The sequence below is a fragment of the Oncorhynchus gorbuscha genome, linkage group LG11, assembly GCF_021184085.1.
Source record: "Oncorhynchus gorbuscha isolate QuinsamMale2020 ecotype Even-year linkage group LG11, OgorEven_v1.0, whole genome shotgun sequence".
NCBI lineage: Eukaryota > Metazoa > Chordata > Actinopteri > Salmoniformes > Salmonidae > Oncorhynchus > Oncorhynchus gorbuscha.
Genome location: NC_060183.1, coordinates 5734649 through 5755596, shown reverse-complemented (window position 1 = coordinate 5755596; position 20948 = coordinate 5734649). Strand labels below are relative to the sequence as shown.

Below are 20948 nucleotides of genomic sequence, written 5' to 3'. Positions count from 1 at the left end.
GTACAAGTTCCCGGGGGGGAAGTCAAAGAGGTAATATGTACATGGAGGTAACTGTTAAAGTAATTACAACAAGAAAATAAACAAGAGAGTTAGCAGAGGGTTAGGGGTCTTTTGTTTATTTGATTTGCTGTTTAGGAGTCTTATGGCACTGAGGGTAGAAGCTGTTAAGAAGCCTCTTGGATCGAGACTTGGCGTTCTAAAACCACATTGTTGCCGTGCGGTAGCAGAGAGAACAGTCCATGAACTAAGTGGATGGAGTCTTTAGAATTTTAAGGCCTTCCCCTGACACCGCCTGGTAAATAATGGAAGCTTGGCCCCAGTGACGTTCTGGCCTTCCTCTGTTCTTCCTGGAACTAAGAGGGTCCTTGTTGAAGAAAGTTGGCCCCAGTGACGTAATGGGCCATGGCCCCTGTTCTTCCTGGAACTAAGATGACAGGAAGCTTGGCCCCAGTGACGTTCTGGGCCTTCCCCTGACACCACCTGGTATAGAGGTCCTGGATGACAAAGCTTGGTAGTGACGTTCTGGGCCTTCCCCTGACACCGCCTGGTACAAATAATGTACAGGAAGCATGGCCCCAGTGACGTACTGGGTTCTTCCCTGAACCGCCTGGTAAGAGGACTGGGCCTTCCCCTGACACCGCCTGGTAGAGGTCCTGGGAAGGAAGCTATCTCAGTAAATTCTGTACCACCCTCTGTTCATCCCCAGGAACATTTGAAAAGAGTAAACTTTAACTTAGGAAGAAGGCATGCTCAGTAGGGGTTTGTACCTGTGCCATGTTTGGCGGGTGGGACAGAAGAGGATGAAGTCGTTCATGGGAAGAACCGGGGTTCCCATGGGGGTAAGTCAAAGTACGCTGTGGCCCTACTGTTCCTCCAGGAACTAAGATGAATCACAACAAGAAAGTTATTTCAGAGGTTATTTTTCTTTTTGTTTATTTGTTTGTTTTCCATGAATCACATAACTGTGATATGACACAAGTACTGATGTTTTTATGTACAAGAAACATAATCTCAAAAACTCATTGTTGGTACCATGGACCTATGTTCTTCCAGGAACTAAGAGGATTAAGTTAGGAAGAAAGTATCTCAGTAAATAATGTACCATGGCCCTATGTTCCTCCAGGAACTAAGATGATTAAGTTAGGAAGAAAGTATCTCAGTAAATAATGTACCATGGCCCTATGTTCTTCCAGGAACTAAGATGATAATTAAGTTAGGAAGAAAGTATCTCAGTAAATAATGTACCATGGCCCTATGTTCTTCCAGGAACTAAGAGGATTAAGTTGGGAAGAAAGTATCTCAGTAAATAATGTACCATGGCCCTATGTTCCTCCAGGAACTAAGAGGATTAAGTTAGGAAGAAAGTATCTCAGTAAATAATGTACCATGGCCCTATGTTCTTCCAGGAACTAAGAGGATTAAGTTAGGAAGAAGGTAACTCAGTAAATAATGTACCATGGCTTCCGTATTCGCTGTTGTTGCCCCCTGTTGGGGCGGGTAGGGCGAGGGCCCTGGGCCGAGCAGGGCGATCATCTCCATCACGTTGGGCAGGGTCATCTGGGTGGGGCTCATGGTCTTGAACCTCTTGGCCATGGGTCCATCTGGATCCTCCTTGATGTGGATATCAGACTTGATGGCCACAGGTCTCCAACTACACGAAGGGTCTATGGTCACCTCCTCAAACTCCGAGCTGGGCGTGGCGGGGGCGGGGGGGGAGGTAGTGAGATGATGAAAAGAGAAAGCCGCAGAATGAGTGCTTTATTCCTGCATCCCAATAAACAATGGTTCCACTTTACAGAAGACAACAACATAGTGTAAAATATCTTTATTAAGCCTAAAATCTCTCAACAACATAGTGTAAAATATCTTTATTAAGCCTAAAATCTCTCAACAACATAGTGTAAAATATCTTTATTAAGCCTAAAATCTCTCAACAACATAGTGTAAAATATCTTTATTAAGCCTAAAATCTCTCAAGAACATAGTGTAAAATATCTTTATTAAGTCTAAAATCTCTCAACAACATAGTGTAAAATATCTTTATTAAGCCTAAAATCTCTCAACAACATAGTGTAAAATATCTTTATTAAGCCTAAAATCTCTCAACAACATAGTGTAAAATATCTTTATTAAGCCTAAAATCTCTCAAGAACATTGATAAAATATCTTTATTAAGGTAAAATTGGTCAACAGGAGGGTTTGATAAGTATGGTGAGGATGTTGGGAAAGTCATCTTATCTTTATTAAGCCTAAAATCCCCAACATACTGGTAAAATATCTTTATTAAGTCCCTCTAAAGCAACGCTGTTATCTTTATTAGGACTAAAATCTCTCAACAACATAGATGTAAAATTACTTTATTAAGCCTAAAACATTACAGAGAGGAAAAACTTTATTACAGAAAATCATAAACATTACATAGTGTGAAAACATTACAGAGAGGACATAAACATTAAGAAGGGACATAAACATTACATGGTGAGGACATAAACATTATAAGAGAGGACATAAACATTACAGGAGGACATAAACATTACAGAGGACATAAACATTACAGAGAGGACATAAACATTACAGAGAGGACGTAAACATTACAGAGAGGACATCAACATTACAGAGAGGACATAAACATTACAGAGAGGACATAAACATTACAGAGAGGACATAAACATTACAGAGAGGACGTAAACATTACAGAGAGGACGTAAACATTACAGAGAGGACGAAAACATTACAGAGAGGACATAAACATTACAGAGAGGACGTAAACATTACAGAGAGGACATAAACATTACAGAGGACATAAACATTACAGAGAGGACAAACATTACAGAGAGGACATAAACATTACAGAGAGGACATAAACATTACAGATTGAACTCTTTGTGTAACTGAAGTATTACAGATATAACATAAAACTTTATTCAATGAGTTTTACATGAACATTACAGATTAATAAACATTACTGTATAAGTCCCAGTTTACAGCCAGGTTATGAAATTACCCACCCCGTAAACATTACAGAGAGTCCCAACATTACAGAGACTGGACATGAACATTACAGAGAGGACAGTTCAACATTACAGTAGGACAAATCATTACAGACTGGACATAAACATTACAGGCTGGAAGTTAAACATTACAGAGAGGTGATAAACATTACAGAGGGAGGACATAAACATTACAGAGAGGACATAAACATTCAGAGAGGACATAAACATTACAGAGGAGGACGATGAAGTTTCTCTTAACTGGGGAGATGGGAGATAAACATGGAGATGGAGGAGGACCACAAAGATGGGAGGAGGACCATAGTGGAGATACAGGAGGATGTAAAGGATTACAGTGGAGATGGGAGGAGGACCACAGTGGAGAGAGGAGGAGTGGAAACAGGGAGAGAGAGGACCATAAAGATACAGGAGGACAGTGGAGATGGGAGGAGGACCACAGTGGAGATGAGAGGATGACATAAACATGGACATGGGAGAGGACATAAACATGGAGATGAAGGACTGACCACAGATGGAGATGGGAAGGACCTTTACGAGTGGAGTTTTACAGGTAACAGTGGACATTAATTCAACCATTAGTGTATAAGTCCCAGGAGGACCACAGTGGAGATGGGAGGAGGACCACATGTGGAGATGGGAGGAGGACCACTGGAGATGGGAGGAGGATACTAAGGGAGATGGGAGGAGGACCACAGTAAGGGAGATGGGAGGAGGACCACAATGGAGATGGGAGGAGGACCACAGTGGAGATGGGAGGAGGACCACAGTGGAGATGGGAGGAGGACCACAGTGGAGATAAGGGAGATGGGAGGAGGACCACAGTGGAGATAAGGGAGATGGGAGGAGGACCACAGTGGAGATGGAGGACTCTTAACAGTGGAGATGGGAGGAGGACCACAGTGGAGATGGGAGGAGGACCACAGTGGAGATTGGAGGAGGACCACAGTGGAGATAAGGGAGATGGGAGGAGGACCACAGTGGAGATAAGGGAGATGGGAGGAGGACCACAGTGGAGATAAGGGAGATGGGGGGAGGACCACAGTGGAGATAAGGGAGATGGGAGGAGGACCACAGTGGAGATAAGGGAGATGAGAGGAGGACCACAGTGGAGATGGGAGGAGGACCACAGTGGAGATAAGGGAGATGAGAGGAGGTCCACAGTGGAGATGGGAGGAGGACCACAGTGGAGATAAGGGAGATGGGAGGAGGACCACAGTGGAGATAAGGGAGATGGGAGGAGGACCACAGTGGAGATAAGGGAGATGGGAGGAGGACCACAGTGGAGATGGGAGGAGGACCACAGTGGAGATGGGAGGAGGACCACAGTGGAGATGGGAGGAGGACCACAGTGGAGATAAGGGAGATGGGAGGAGGACCACAGTGGAGATAAGGGAGATGGGAGGAGGACCACAGTGGAGATGGGAGGAGGACCACAGTGGAGATGGGAGGAGGACCACAGTGGAAATGGGAGGAGGACCACAGTGGAGATTGGAGGAGGACCACAGTGGAGATAAGGGAGATGGGAGGAGGACCACAGTGGAGATAAGGGAGATGGGAGGAGGACCACAGTGGAGACCACAGTGGAGATGGGAGGAGGACCACAGTGGAGATGGGAGGAGGACCACAGTGGAGATAAGGGAGATGAGAGGAGGACCACAGTGGAGATGGGAGGAGGACCACAGTGGAGATAAGGGAGAGAGGAGGACCACAGTGGAGATGGGAGGAGGACCACAGTGGAGATGGGAGATGGGAGGAGGACCACAGTGGAGACAGGGAGATGGGAGGAGGACCACAGTGGAGATAAGGGAGATGGAGATGGGAGGAGGACCACAGTGGAGATGGGAGGAGGACCACAGTGGAGATGGGAGGAGGACCACAGTGGAGATGGGAGGAGGACCACAGTGGAGATAAGGGAGATGGGAGGAGGACCACAGTGGAGATAAGGGAGATGGGAGGAGGACCACAATGGAGATGGGAGGAGGACCACAGTGGAGATGGGAGGAGGACCACAGTGGAGATGGGAGGAGGACCACAGTGGAAATGGGAGGAGGACCACAGTGGAGATTGGAGGAGGACCACAGTGGAGATAAGGGAGATGGGAGGAGGACCACAGTGGAGATAAGGGAGATGGGAGGAGGACCACAGTGGAGATAAGGGAGATGGGGGGAGGACCACAATGGAGATAAGGGAGATGGGAGGAGGACCACAGTGGAGATAAGGGAGATGAGAGGAGGACCACAGTGGAGATGGGAGGAGGACCACAGTGGAGATAAGGGAGATGAGAGGAGGACCACAGTGGAGATGGGAGGAGGACCACAGTGGAGATAAGGGAGATGGGAGGAGGACCACAGTGGAGATAAGGGAGATGGGAGGAGGACGACAGTGGAGATAAGGGAGATGGGAGGAGGACCACAGTGGAGATAAGGGAGATGAGAGGAGGACCACAGTGGAGATGGGAGGAGGACCACAGTGGAGATGAGAGGAGGACCACGGTGGAGATGGGAGGAGGACCACAGTGGAGATGGGAGGAGGACCACAGTGGAGATGGAAGGAGGACCACAGTGGAGATGGGAGGAGGACCACAGTGGAGATGGAAGGAGGACCACAGTGGAGATAAGGGAGATGGGAGGAGGACCACAGTGGAGATAAGGGGTCAGTACCAGAGAGAGAGGGTCAGTCAGTACCAGGAGGGATATAACAGTAGTGTACCTTTGGTGATGCAGTGCTCTGCAGGCAGTAACCTCTTCTTCAGTAAGCCTTGCAGGACGGATCGTACAGAGGGTCTGTGGACCAGCTGCAGTACAAACAGGTGAGACTGTAGAGGAGAGGAGCATCATCATTTACACCATCATCATCCTCATTATCAGCACCATTATCATTACCATCATCCTTACCACAATCCTCATCATCATCACCAGTATCACCACAATCATCATCATCATCACCACAATCCTCATCTTCATCCTCATCATCATCATCATCACCGCAACCATCATCATCATCTCCAGAATCCTCATCTTCATCACCATTATCACCCACACCACCATAATCATCACCACAATCCTCATCACCATCATCATCCTCATCACCACAATCCTCATCATCCTCATCACCACAATTCTCATAATCCTCATCCTCCTCATCATCACCACAATCCTCATTATCATCATCATCCTCATCACCACAATCCTCATCATCCTCATCACCACAATTCTCATAATCCTCATCCTCCTCATCATCACCACAATCCTCATTATCATCATCATCCTCATCACCACAATCCTCATCATCCTCATCCTCCTCATCATCACCACGATCCTCATCATCCTCATCATTAGTAGCAGTAGTGGTTGTTGTTGTCAGCACAGTACTCACACAGCAGCAGGCGGTAACTGTGATCTGGATGGTGTTCCTTCCTGGTTGGCAGACTTGTTTCAGGTGCAGGGGCTTGTGGGACGTCTTGTTGTCGCCGCGCTCGATGGTGAGGGGCGTGGCGTTAACACTGACCTACACAGAGGAAAGGAAGATTAGTGTGTGTGTGTGTGTGTGTGTGTGTGTGTGTGTGTGTGTGTGTGTGTGTGTGTGTGTGTGTGTGTGTGTGTGTGTGTGTGTGTGTGTGTGTGTCTGTGTGTGTGTGTGTGTATGCGTGTGTGTGTGTGTGGTGTTCTTACTGACCTGGACCGAGGCAGGCCAGTTGGTGTTCATTTGTCGGTCCTCGTGATGGTAACATTTAAACTGCAACTCCAGATCTGACCTGCAGGGGGACAGAGCAGTACAACCTGTAATTTAAACTGCAGCTCCACATCTGTCCTGCAGGGGGACAGAGCAGTACAACCTGTCATTTAAACTGCAGCTCCACATCTGTCCTGCAGGGGGACAGCGCAGAACACCCTGTCATTTAAACTGCAACTCCAGATCTGACCTGCAGGGGGACAGAGCAGAACACCCTGTGATTTAAACTGCAACTCCAGATCTGACCTGCAGGGGGACAGAGCAGTACAACCTGTAATTTAAACTGCAACTCCACATCTGTCCTGCAGAGGGACAGAGCAGAACAATAAGTTAAACTGCAGCTCCACATCTGTCCTGCAGGGGGACAGAGCAGAACACCCTGTCATTTAAACTGCAACTCCACATCTGTCCTGCAGGGGGACAGAGCAGAACAATAAGTTAAACTGCAGCTCCACATCTGTCCTGTAGGGGGACAGAGCAGAACACCCTGTCATTTAAACTGCAACTCCAGATCTGACCTGCAGGGGGACAGAGCAGTACAACCTGTAATTTAAACTGCAGCTCCACATCTGTCCTGCAGGGGGACAGCGCAGAACACCCTGTCATTTAAACTGCAACTCCAGATCTGTCCTGCAGGGGGACAGAGCAGAACACCCTGTCATTTAAACTGCAACTCCACATCTGTCCTGCAGGGGGACAGAGCAGAACACCCTGTCATTTAAACTGAGCTCCACATCTGTCCTGTAGGGGGACAGAGCAGAACACCCTGTCATTTAAACTGCAGCTCCACATCTGTCCTGCAGAGGGACAGAGCAGAACACCCTGTCATTTAAACTGCAGCTCCACATCTGTCCTGTAGGGGGACAGAGCAGAACACCCTGTCATTTAAACTGCAACTCCACATCTGTCCTGCAGGGGGACAGAGCAGAACACCCTGTCATTTAAACTGCAGCTCCACATCTGTCCTGCAGGGGGACAGAGCAGAACACCCTGTCATTTAAACTGCAACTCCACATCTGTCCTGTAGGGGGACAGAGCAGAACACCCTGTCATTTAAACTGCAACTCCACATCTGTCCTGTAGGGGGACAGAGCAGAACTAGCGTGGCCAGACTGTAACCTTGCATTCGCTCTAGGAGAAGGATTGACCAAAGCTAGTGCATCTATAAAAGGGCTGATTACAATGTACACTCTGCCTAAGGTTCATAAAATGTACAGATTATTTTCACTGCATACTACTGTATGACAGAGAGGGTAGGGTATAGGGCGTTGGGGTAGGGTATATGGTTAGAGTGTGGGTAGGGTATAGGGTTAGGGTGTGGGTAGGGTATATGGTTAGGGTGTAGAGGTAGAGTGCAGGTTAGGGTGTGGGTAGGGTATAGGGTTAGAGGGTGGGTAGGGTATAGGGTGTTGGGGTAGGGTATAGGGTTAGAGTGTGGGTAGGGTATAGGGTTAGGGTGTGGGTAGGGTATATGGTTAGGGTGTAGAGGTAGAGTGCAGGTTAGGGTGTGGGTAGGGTATAGGGCGTTGGGGTAGGGTATATGGTTAGAGTGTGGGTAGGGTATAGGGTTAGGGTGTAGAGGTAGAGTGCAGGTTAGGGTGTGGGTAGGGTATAGGGTTAGAGGGTGGGTAGGGTATAGGGTGTTGGGGTAGGGTATAGGGTTAGAGTGTGGGTAGGGTATAGGGTTAGAGTGTGGGTAGGGTATACGGTTAGAGGGTGGGTAGGGTATATGGTGTTGGGGTAGGGTATAGGGTTAGAGGGTGGGTAGGGTATATGGTTAGAGGGTGGGTAGGGTATATCGTGTTAGGGTAGGGTATATGGTTAGAGGGTGGGTAGGGAAGGGTAGGGTATATGGTTAGGGTGTAGGGGTAGAGTGCAGGTTAGGGTGTGGGTAGGGTATATGGTGTTGGGGTAGGGTGTAGGGTTAGGGTGTAGAGGTAGAGTGCAGGTTAGGGTGTGGGTAGGGTATAGGGTTAGGATGTAGAGGTAGAGTGCAGGTTAGGGTGTGGGTAGGGTAGGGTATATGGTGTTGGGGTAGGGTATATGGTTAGGGTGTGGGTAGGGTATAGGGTTAGGGTGTAGAGGTAGAGTGCAGGTTAGGGTGTGGGTAGGGTATAGGGTTAGTGTGTGGGTAGGGTATAGGGTTCGGGTGTAGAGTTAGAGTGCAGGTTAGGGTGTGGGTAGGATATAGGGTTAGGGTGTAGAGGTAGAGTGCAGGTTAGGGTGTGGGTAGGGTATAGGGTTAGGGTGTAGAGGTAGAGTGCAGGTTAGGGTGTGGGTAGGGTATAGGGTTAGTGTGTGGGTAGGGTAGGGTATAGGGTTAGGGTGTAGAGTTAGAGTGCAGGTTAGGGTGTGGGTAGGGTATAGGGTTAGGGTGTAGAGGTAGAGTGCAGGTTAGGGTGTGGGTAGGGTATAGGGTTAGGGTGTAGAGGTAGAGTGCAGGTTAGGGTGTGGGTAGGGTATAGGGTTAGGGTGTAGAGGTAGAGTGCAGGTTAGGGTGTGGGTAGGGTATAGGGTTAGGGTGTAGAGGTAGAGTGCAGGTTAGGGTGTGGGTAGGGTATAGGGTTAGGGTGTAGAGTTAGAGTGCAGGTTAGGGTGTGGGTAGGGTATATGGTTAGAGGGTGGGTAGGGTATAGGGTGTTGGGGTAGGATATATGGTTAGGATGTGGGTAGGGAAGGGTAGGGTATATGGTTAGGGTGTAGGGGTAGAGTGCAGGTTAGGGTGTGGGTAGGGTATATGGTGTTGGGGTAGGGTATAGGGTTAGGGTGTGGGTAGGGTATATGGTGTTGGGGTAGGGTATATGGTTAGGGTGTGGGTAGGGTATAGGGTTAGGGTGTAGAGGTAGAGTGCAGGTTAGGGTGTGGGTAGGGTATAGGGTTAGTGTGTGGGTAGGGTATAGGGTTAGGGTGTAGAGTTAGAGTACAGGTTAGGGTGTGGGTAGGGTATAGGGTTAGGGTGTAGAGGTAGAGTGCAGGTTAGGGTGTGGGTAGGGTATAGGGTTAGGGTGTAGAGGTAGAGTGCAGGTTAGGGTGTGGGTAGGGTGTAGAGTTAGAGTGCAGGTTAGGGTGGGGTAGGGTATAGGGTTAGTGTGTGGGTAGGGTAGAGTGTTAGGGTGTAGAGGTAGAGTGCAGGTTAGGGTGTGGGTAGGGTGTAGAGTTAGAGTGCAGGTTAGGGTGTGGGTAGGGTATAGGGTTAGTGTGTGGGTAGGGTATAGGGTTAGGGTGTAGAGGTAGAGTGCAGGTTAGGGTGTGGGTAGGGTATAGGGTTAGGGTGTAGAGGTAGAGTGCAGGTTAGGGTGTGGGTAGGGTATAGGGTTAGGGTGTAGAGGTAGAGTGCAGGTTAGGGTGTGGGTAGGGTATAGGGTTAGGGTGTAGAGGTAGAGTGCAGGTTAGGGTGTGGGTAGGGTATAGGGTTAGGGTGTAGAGTTAGAGTGCAGGTTAGGGTGTGGGTAGGGTATATGGTTAGAGGGTGGGTAGGGTATAGGGTGTTGGGGTAGGATATATGGTTAGGATGTGGGTAGGGAAGGGTAGGGTATATGGTTAGGGTGTAGGGGTAGAGTGCAGGTTAGGGTGTGGGTAGGGTATATGGTGTTGGGGTAGGGTATAGGGTTAGGGTGTGGGTAGGGTATATGGTGTTGGGGTAGGGTATATGGTTAGGGTGTGGGTAGGGTATAGGGTTAGGGTGTAGAGGTAGAGTGCAGGTTAGGGTGTGGGTAGGGTATAGGGTTAGTGTGTGGGTAGGGTATAGGGTTAGGGTGTAGAGTTAGAGTACAGGTTAGGGTGTGGGTAGGGTATAGGGTTAGGGTGTAGAGGTAGAGTGCAGGTTAGTGGGTAGGGTTAGGGTGTGGGTAGGGTATAGGGTTAGGGGTAGGGTGAGAGTAGAGTGCAGGTTAGGGTGTAGGGTAGGGTGTAGAGTTAGAGTGCAGGTTAGGGTGTGGGTAGGGTATAGGGTTAGTGTGTGGGTAGGGTAGAGTGTTAGGGTGTAGAGGTAGAGTGCAGGTTAGGGTGTGGGTAGGGTGTAGAGTTAGGTGCAGGTTAGGGTGTGGGTAGGGTATAGGGTTAGTGTGTGGGTAGGGTATAGGGTTAGGGTGTAGAGGTAGAGTGCAGGTTAGGGTGTGGGTAGGGTATAGGGTTAGGTGTAGAGGTAGAGTGCGGGTTAGGGTGTAGAGGTTAGGTTAGGGTGTGGGTAGGGTATAGGGTTAGGGAGTAGAGGTAGAGTGCAGGTTAGGGTGTGGGTAGGGTATAGGGTTAGGGTGTAGAGGTAGAGTGCAGGTTAGGGTGTGGGTAGGGTATAGGGTTAGGGTGTAGAGGTAGAGTGCAGGTTAGGGTGTGGGTAGGGTATAGGGTTAGGGTGTAGAGGTAGAGTGCAGGTTAGGGTGTGGGTAGGGTATAGGGTTAGGGTGTAGAGGTAGAGTGCAGGTTAGGGTGTGGGTAGGGTATAGGGTTAGGGTGTATAGGTAGAGTGCAGGTTAGGGTGTGGGTAGGGTATAGGGTTAGGGTGTAGAGGTAGAGTGCAGGTTAGGGTGTGGGTAGGGTATAGGGTTAGGATGTAGAGGTAGAGTGCAGGTTAGGGTGTGCGGCAGGGGTGTCCAACTCTTACCCTATGAGGTCCAGAGTCTGCTGGCTTTCTGATCTACCTGATAATTAATTGCATCCAACTGGTGTCTCAGGTGTAAATCAGTCCCCGATTAGAGGGGAAGAATGGGGAAAACACAGTGGATCTGACCTCCAGGTCCAGAGTAGCATTTGAGAGGTGTAGAAGAAAGCCTTACCTCCACACGAGGGTCTGGTGTACGGAGGGGCGGAGGTGGAAGACATGGTTACTGACCGCCAAATTGTGCTCCAGTCTGAAGGGCTCTAGGACCACCCCGTCCCTCACCGGGAAGGTCAGACGCAGCTCCTCGTTGGGGTTGGCTGGGAGAGAGAAGAAAACTTTTATTTATTTCACGGTTCACTGATGACGGGACAATAAAGTTAATTCGAATGACAAAGGGACATGTAAAGATTAGGTATCAGATGAGGACATGATGACAGTTGGGACAGGAAGTCCTCTGCTGTGACACTATGTAAAGAGACTAACCTGGAGGTGGAGGAAGTGTGTGTGTGTGTGAGAGAGAGAGAGAGAGAGAGAGAGAGAGAGAGAGAGAGAGAGAGAGAGAGAGAGAGAGAGAGAGAGAGAGAGAGAGAGAGAGAGAGAGAGAGAGAGAGAGAGAGAGAGAGAGAGAGAGAGAGAGACAGAGAGAGAGAGAGAGAGAGAGAGAGAGAGAGAGAGAGAGAGAGAGAGAGAGAGAGAGAGAGAGAGAGAGAGAGAGAGAGAGAGAAACAGTGAGACAGAGAGAGACAGAGAGAGACAGAGAGAGAGTGAAACAGAGAGAGAGAAACAGAGAGAGAGAAACAGAGAGAGAGAGAGAGAGAAACAGAGAGAGAAATAAACAGAGAGAGACAGAGAGAGAGAGAGCGAGAGAGAGAGAGAGAGAGAGAGAGAGAGAGAGAGAGAGAGAGAGAGACAGAAACAGAGAGAGACAGAGAGAGACAGAGACAGAGAGAGACAGAGAGAGAGAGAGAGAGACAGAGAGAGAGAGAGAGAGATAGAGAGAGACAGACAGACAGACAGACAGACAGACAGACAGACAGACAGACAGACAGACAGACAGACAGACAGACAGACAGACAGACAGACAGACAGACAGACAGACAGACAGACAGACAGACAGACAGACAGACAGACAGACAGACAGACAGACAGACAGACAGAGAGAAAAAGACAGAGAGACAGAGAGAGAGAGACAGAGACAGAGAGAGAGAGAGAGAGAGAGAGAGAGAGAGACACTGCACATCGCCATAACATAACATTTTGAAAGGTCTCTATCCCCTTGGAACTTTTGTGAGTGTAAATGTTTACTTAAGTTTCCCACACCAATAAAGCCCTTTGAATTGAATTGAGAGACTGACTGACCTGGAGGAGGAGGAGGAAGAGCGGTGATATTTGGTTTGATGTCTGGAGGGAAGGGGGGCTTGACGTCACGATTTGGAGACATGTAGGGAGGGATACTACTTCCTGGGGTCATGGGCGGGGTCGGGTTGCCATGCACCGGGGAGTGGGGGTAGTAACCCACCGGTCGAGGAGGCTGCAAGGATTATAACAGATGAAAATATAAATATAATTGTATTATTATCATTTTAAATAATTAAATAACTATTTGTAGAAACACTTTAAAAAAATACAGCTATTTGAATATAAACATTTGGAATATGTACGTATGTAACACCCATAAATATATAACTAGATTAAATCAAATGTGGCTTATTTTATCAGGTATGGTACATTTGTGTTAGTAAGGTGATCGTACCCCATTCATATTGCCTTGGCTGTACTGATATCCACTCCCAGAGAAGTTGTTACTTTGACCGTTGAAAGGCTCTTGCTGCAACAACAACAACAAAAACCAGACCATAACATTAGATAACCTAGTTATAATGGTGCAGAACTCACTACACATACACTGTTAGTAGTCACTCACTATGGACTCTAGTACAGGTTTCTCAAACCCTGTTCCTGGAGAGAGACCCTCCTGTAGGTTTTAACTCCGACCCTGTTCCTGGAGAGAGACCCTCCTGTAGGGTTTAACTCCAACCCTGTTCCTGGAGAGAGACCCTCATGTCGGTTTTATCTCCCCAGAAGCAGTGTTGGATGGTATCTCAGGGTTGAGTGTATCTCTCCAGCAACAGGGTTGGGGATTATCTCTCCAGCAACAGGGTGGGGTGTATCTCTCCAGCAACAGGGTTGGGGGGTATCTCTCCAGCAACAGGTTTGGGGGGTATCTCTCCAGCAACAGGTTTGGGGGGTCTCTCCAGCAACAGGGTGGGGATTATCTCTCCAGCAACAGGGTTGGGTGTATCTCTCCAGGAACAGGGTTGGAGGGCCCTGCTCTAGTGTATATGGCTGCGTACCTTGTAGTACTGTCCCATGGCCCCTCCAGGAGGGGGGTAATGGCCCTGGATCTGCTGCCCGCCAGGCATTCTCTGGCCTGGGTAGTTAGGGGACGGGAGTGGCCTGGAGGGGTTGGGGGTGTGGGTGGGGTACTGGTTCTGCTGCTGGGGGAACCCTTGGCCGTTCGGTCCTGGACCATACTGCTGCCCTCCGTAGTTAGGCTTCATAGGGAGGAACGCAAGAAGGAAATATATTACAGTTAAGTATTTCATCAAGTAGTTGATTGATTGAACAATTATGATGAAGTTATCAATAGACAGGCTAGGGAGGAATATATTACCATAATTACACATAAAAAGGTACAAATAAAGTACTAACTACTTATAATACTATACAGTATCTTATCCAGGAAGTTACTATCCAATAGGAAGTTACCATCCCCATCCAATAGTAACTTACCATCCAATAGAAAGTTACTATCCAATAGGAAGTTACCATCCAATAGAAAGTTACCATCCAATAGGAAGTTACCATCCAATAGAAAGTTACCATCCAATAGAAAGTTACCATCCCCATCCAATAGAAAGTTACCATCCAATAGAAAGTTACCATCCCCATCCAATAGAAAGTTACCATCCAATAGAAAGTTACCATCCAATAGAAAGTTACCATCCAATAGGAAGTTACCATCCAATAGAAAGTTACCATCCCCATCCAATAGAAAGTTACCATCCAATAGAAAGTTACCATCCCCATCCAATAGAAAGTTACCATCCCCATCCAATAGAAAGTTACCATCCAATAGAAAGTCACCATCCAATAGAAAGTTACCATCCAATAGGAAGTTACCATCCAATAGAAAGTTACCATCCAATAGGAAGCTACCATCCAATAGAAAGTTACCATCCCCATTCAATAGGAAGCTACCATCCAATAGAAAGTTACCATCCGCATCCAATAGAAAGTTACCATCCAATAGAAAGTTACCATCCAATAGAAAGTTACCATCCAATAGGAAGTTACCATCCAATAGGAAGTTACCATCCAATAGAAAGTTACCATCCAATAGAAAGTTACCATCCAATAGAAAAGAAAGTTACCATCCAATAGGAGGTTACCATCCCCATCCAATAGAAAGTTACCATCCAATAGAAAGTTACCATTTAATAGGAAGTTACCATCCAATAGGAGGTTACCATCCAATAGGAGGTTACCATCCAATAGGAGGTTACCATCCCCATCCAATAGAAAGTTACCATCCAATAGGAAGTCACCATCCAATAGGAAGTTACCATTTAATAGGAAGTTACCATCCAATAGAAAGTTACCATCCAATAGAAAGTTACCATCCAATAGAAAGTTCCATCCCCATCCAATAGAAAGTTACCATCCAATAGAAAGTTCCATCCCTATCCAATAGAAAGTTACCATCCCCATCCAATAGAAAGTTACCATCCAATAGGAAGTTACCATCCAATAGGAAGTTACCATCCAATAGGAACTGAATCATAGTAGAACATTTTTCATTTAACCAATTAGGCCCAAGGGGGTGTGGTATATGGCCAATATACCACAGCTAAAGGCTGTTCTTATACCCAAGCAACACAGCCCTTAGCTGTGGTATAGTGGTCCATATATCACAAACACCCAAAGTGCCTTATTGCTATTATAAACTGGTTGTAATTAGACCAGTATAAATAATTGTTTCGTCATACCCATGGTATACGGTCTGATATACCACGGCTTTTCAGCCAATCAGGATTCAGGGCTCGAACCACCCAGTTTATAATGGAAATGAGCTAACTTTGCCTTAGTTTAACATCAATCGAGGCTAGCCTAATAAACACAGATAAGTATATCAATATATACAGGGAGCCATATTGCTCGTCATAATATAAAAATAATATCTGCCATTTAGCAGACACTATTATCTAAAGTGAGTTACAGTCACATGTGTATAAATGTTTTACACGTAGGTGGTCCCGGAAATTGAACTCGCAATCCTGGCATTGGAAGCACCATGCTCAACCAACCGAGCTGTAGAGGAGTCATGGTGTCCCCCCCAGATTCACTCACCTCTCCAGGGTAGGGTCTCTTCACACCCTGCATGCCCATACCCTGAGGCCTGCATCCTGGGTATCCCTGCTGGGGGATTCTCTGGGCAACGTGGCCTCCAAAGGGCAACATCCCCTGGGGCCGGGGATGGTTCATTCCCATGTGGGAGGAGACCATGTTGGAGGGGTTCATGCCCGGACCGGCGCCCATGTCCCCTGGGAGAGATGGAGGGCCCCTGGGACCCCCTGGCCCCTGGTTCATGAATTGGTTCTGGTAAGCCTGGCTGGGCCCCATCTGGAACGATGAAGTCATCTGGGAAAGAAGGACAGGGACCAATACAATAGACAGCTGAAAGTGGGATTAATGTGAAGCTGGAGGTGTATGTATGGACGTTACAACATACCGGTCCATACTGGTTCATGTCCTTGTTTGAGTGTCCTGCTGCATGGCGGCAACAGTTGCCGTGGCAGTGGCGGTAGCAGTGGCGGCTGCCGCGGCGACGGCTGCGGCGGCGGCAGCAGCAGGTTGGGTGAAGTCGCTAGGGGGACGAGAGTGGGGGGGCATGCCCACACCACCAGGACCAGAGATAGGACCTCCAGGGTAACTAGTAGACAGGAAACAGAAGGTAGCGTTCGTCAGGATGCCAATAACTGAGTAAGCAGAGGGTAGGTGAGTGCAAAGTGATTGTGTTAGCCATGCTGCATAACACGATACATGGTTCTGCATACATACATTTATTCTATCCTACTTAAAACATTTTGTGACGAGGGGGCAGTTTTTTACATTTTTGGAAAAATAACGTTCCCGTAGTAAACGGGATATTTATTCAGGACAAGATGCTAGAACATGCATATAATTGACAGCTTAGGATAGAAAACACTCTAAAGTTTCCAAAACTGTAAAAATATTGTCTGTGAGTATAACAGAACTGATGTTGCAGGCGAAAGCCTGAGAACAATCCAATCAGGAAGTGACTCATCTTTTGAAAGCTCTGCATTCCAATGCGTCCCTATTGAGCAGTGAATGGGCTATCAACCAGATTACTTTTTCTCCGTATTCCCCAAGTTGTCTACAGCATTGTGACGTAGTTTTACGCATTTATGTTGAAGAATACCCGTAAGCGGCTACATTGCGCAAGTGGTCACCTGATGGCTCTCAGAGTAATTCTCGCGTAAAATACAGAGGTAGCCATTATTCCAACTAAAAAAAACAATTGTCCAGGTGGATATATTATCGAATAGATATTTGAAAAACACCTTGAGGATTGATTATAAACAATGTTTGCCATGTTTCTGTCATATTATGGAGCTAATTTGGAATATTTTTCGGTGTTTTCGTGACTGCAATTTCAGGGCGATTTTTCAGCCAAACGTGAAGAACAAACGGAGCTATTTTGCCTACAAAAATAATATTTTTGGAAAAAAGGAACATTGGCTATCTAACTGGGAGTCTCCTGAGTGAAAACATCCGAAGCTCATCAAAGGTAAACGATTTAATTTGATTGCTTTTCTGATTTCCGTGACCAAGTTACCTGCTGCTAGCTGGACAAAATGCTATGCTAGGCTATCGATAAATGTACACAAATGCTTGTCTAGCTTTGGATCTACAGCATATTTTGAAAATATGAGATGACAGGGTGATTAACAAAAGGCTAAGCTGTGTCTCAATATATTTCACTTGTGATTTTCATGAATAGGAATATTTTCTAGGAATATTTATGTCCGTTGCGTTATGCTAATTAGTGTCAGTCGATGATTACGCTCCCTCATGCGGGATGGGGAGTCACTAGAGGTTAAAACATTTGAAAAACATCAAAATGGTTCCCCCGCTACACGTGTTTCAGTATACAGCTGAGAGGAAACTTCAAGTTTAACCTTAATTTTTAAGTGATTTTGAAACCCAACAAATTTGAGATTGAAATGGGTGACAACGTGGACTGACTGTCCTCTATCCACACCAACCAGAAAGCACATAAACCCCCCAATACACTCACCGGGTTTCAACATGATTGTTCTATTCCATATTTCACAGACCCTTTACCGGTCTACCAGGTTAACTCTCTACTCCACCTGTCTACCAGGCCGACTCCCCACTCTACCGGTCTACCAGGCCGACTCTCCACTCTACCGGTCTACCAGGCCGACTCCCCACTCTACCTGTCTACCAGGTTAACTCTCCACTCTACCTTGTCTACCAGGCTGACTCCCCACTCTACCTGTCTACCAGGTTAACTCTCCACACTCTACCGGTCTACCAGGCCGACTCCCCACTCTACCGGTCTACCAGGCCGACTCCCCACTCTACCGGTCTACCAGGTTAACTCTCCACTCTACCACTCTACCAGGTTAACTCTCCACACTCTACCTGTCTACCAGGCTGACTCCACACTCTACCGGTCTACCAGGCCGACTCCCCACTCTACCGGTCTACCAGGTTAACTCTCCACACTCTACCGGTCTACCAGGCCGACTCCCCACTCTACCGGTCTACCAGGTTAACTCTCCACACTCTACCGGTCTACCAGGCCGACTCCCCACTCTACCGGTCTACCAGGCCGACTCCCCACTCTACCGGTCTACCAGGCCGACTCCCCACTCTACCGGTCTACCAGGTTAACTCTCCACACTCTACCTGTCTACCAGGCTGACTCCACACTCTACCGGTCTACCAGGCCGACTCCCCACTCCACCTGTCTACCAGGCCGACTCTCCACTCTACCGGTTTACCAGGCCGACTCCCCACTCTACCGATCTACCAGGCCGACTCCCCACTCTACCGGTCTACCAGGCCGACTCCCCACTCTACCGGTCTACCAGGTTAACTCTCCACACTCTACCTGTCTACCAGGCTGACTCCACACTCTACCGGTCTACCAGGCCGACTCCCCACTCTACCGGTCTACCAGGCTGACTCTCCACTCTACCGGTTTACCAGGCCGACTACCCACTCTACCGATCTACCAGGCCGACTCCCCACTCTACCGGTCTACCAGGCCGACTCTCCACTCTACCGGTCTACCAGGCCGACTCCCCACTCTACCGGTCTACCAGGTCGACTCCCCACTCTACCTGTCTACCAGGTTAACTCTCCACTCTACCTGTCTACCAGGCTGACTCTCCACTCTACCTGTCTACCAGGTTAACTCTCCACTCTACCTGTCTACCAGGTTAACTCTCCACTCTACCTGTCTACTAGGCTGACTCTCCACTCTACCTGTCTACCAGGCTAACTCTCCACTCTACCTGTCTACCAGGTTAACTCTCCACTCTACCTGTCTACCAGGCTGACTCTATATATAGAAAATTGTGCCATTTAGGACTCTACCATAAAGCCTCCCCACACTCACTTCCCCCCGAAGCCTCCTCCTCCTCCCCCGCGGCCCACACTCACTTCCCCCCGAAGCCTCCTCCTCCCCCGCAGCCCACACGCACTTCCCACCGAAGCCTCCTCCTCCCCGTGGCCCACAATCACTTCCTCCCGAAGCCTCCTCCTCCCCTGCGGCCCACACTCACTTCCCCCGAAGTCTCCTCCTCCCCTGCGGCCCACACTCACTTCCCCCGAAGCCTCCTCCTCCCCCACGGCCCACACTCACTTCCCCCGAAGCCTACTCCTCCCCGGGGCCCACACTCACTTCCCCCGAAGCCTCCTCCTCCCCCGCGGCCCACAATCACTTCCCCCGAAGCCTCCTCCTCCCCCGCGGCCCACAATCACTTCCCCCGAAGCCTCCTCCTCCCCTGCGGCCCACACTCACTTCCCCCCGAAGCCCCCTCCTCCCCCGGGGCCCACACTCACATCCCCCGAAGCCTCCTCCTCCCCCGGGGCCCACACTCACTTCCCCCCGAAGCCTCCTCCTCCCCCGGGGTAGCCCTGGCGTCCGTACAGGTCCTGCTGCATGTAAGCCTGGTTCTGCTGGCCCTTGTTGGGGAACTGCTGCTGCTGGCCTGGGTACTGGGGTGAGTTCATCCCCTGGTTGTTCCCAGACATACCCCCCTGACCCATGGGGTTACCGCCAGGGATCATGGGGTTACCATTGTTAGCCATGTGGTTTGCCAACACCTGGTGGGTAGACAGAAACAGATGTGTTTGGTTTAATTTCAGTCTGTCATGATGTCTGTCAGGTAGTGACTGAGAACTGGGTGTCATGATGTCTGTCAGGGAGTGACTGAGACCAGTTTGTCATGATGTCTGTCAGGGAGTGACTGAGACCTGGGTGTCATGATGTCTGTCAGGGAGTGACTGAGATCTGTGTGTCATGATGTCTGTCAGGGAGTGACTGAGACCTGGGTGTCATGATGTCTGTCAGGGAGTGACTCAGACCTGGGTGGCATGATGTCTGTCAGGGAGTGACTGAGACCTGGGTGGCATGATGTCTGTCAGGGAGTGACTGAGACCTGGGTGGCATGATGTCTGTCAGGGAGTGACTGAGACCTGGGTGGCATGATGTCTGTCAGGGAGTGACTGAGACCTGGGTGTCATGATGTCTGTCAGGGAGTGACTGAGACCTGGGTGCATGATGTCTGTCAGGGAGTGACTGAGACCTGAAACAGGCCTGGGCATGTCAAACACACTCGAGGCATCCATTATTAGTCAAATAAACAACCATTTACACATGCCCACTGGGCCAAAGATGGACTAGCTCATCTGGCATTTGCCAAAACTGCCCTATAGCCAGTCCGTCTCTACTCTGGCTGGAACTAACATAGATGAAATATTTAAATAACCCAAATTGTAAAGGGAAAGTTAGAAGACCATAATCTGAGTTCCATTGTCATGTGACAACCTGGCAATAGGCAAAACCTTCTGTGCACCCTATCCGGCAGCTTTTTTCCTTGCGTACCATAACTTCAAAATCTGTAGTTAAAGCGTTAACTCAATTTATTTACAACATTTCGGATTCCAAAAATCATCCAGTCAGATCAGGGGTCTAACTTTACCTCCCATTTATATGCTCAGGTTCTCAAACAGCTTAAAGGTAAACACAACACGTCTACTGCGTTCCATACCCAGAGCCAGGGAGCTTTGGAACATTTTCATCAAACTTTAAAATCCTTGCTTCGTGCATACTGTACAGAACTGTCTGCAGATTGTGGAGGTCGGGCTACCTTGGCTGTTACTAGCTGCTTGTGAAGTAGTGCAGGAAAGCACAGGGTTTAGCCCAAATGACTTAGTGTTTGGTCATAAGGTGCCTTTAGCAGTGTTGTAGGATGGTTGTTTTTTTA

General features: G+C 48.4%; 1 pseudogene; it reads right to left on the bottom strand.

Moving 5' to 3' along the window:
- LOC123989592 overlaps positions 1 to 20948 on the bottom strand; it is a 349650-nt pseudogene that overhangs the window by 6456 nt on the left and 322246 nt on the right.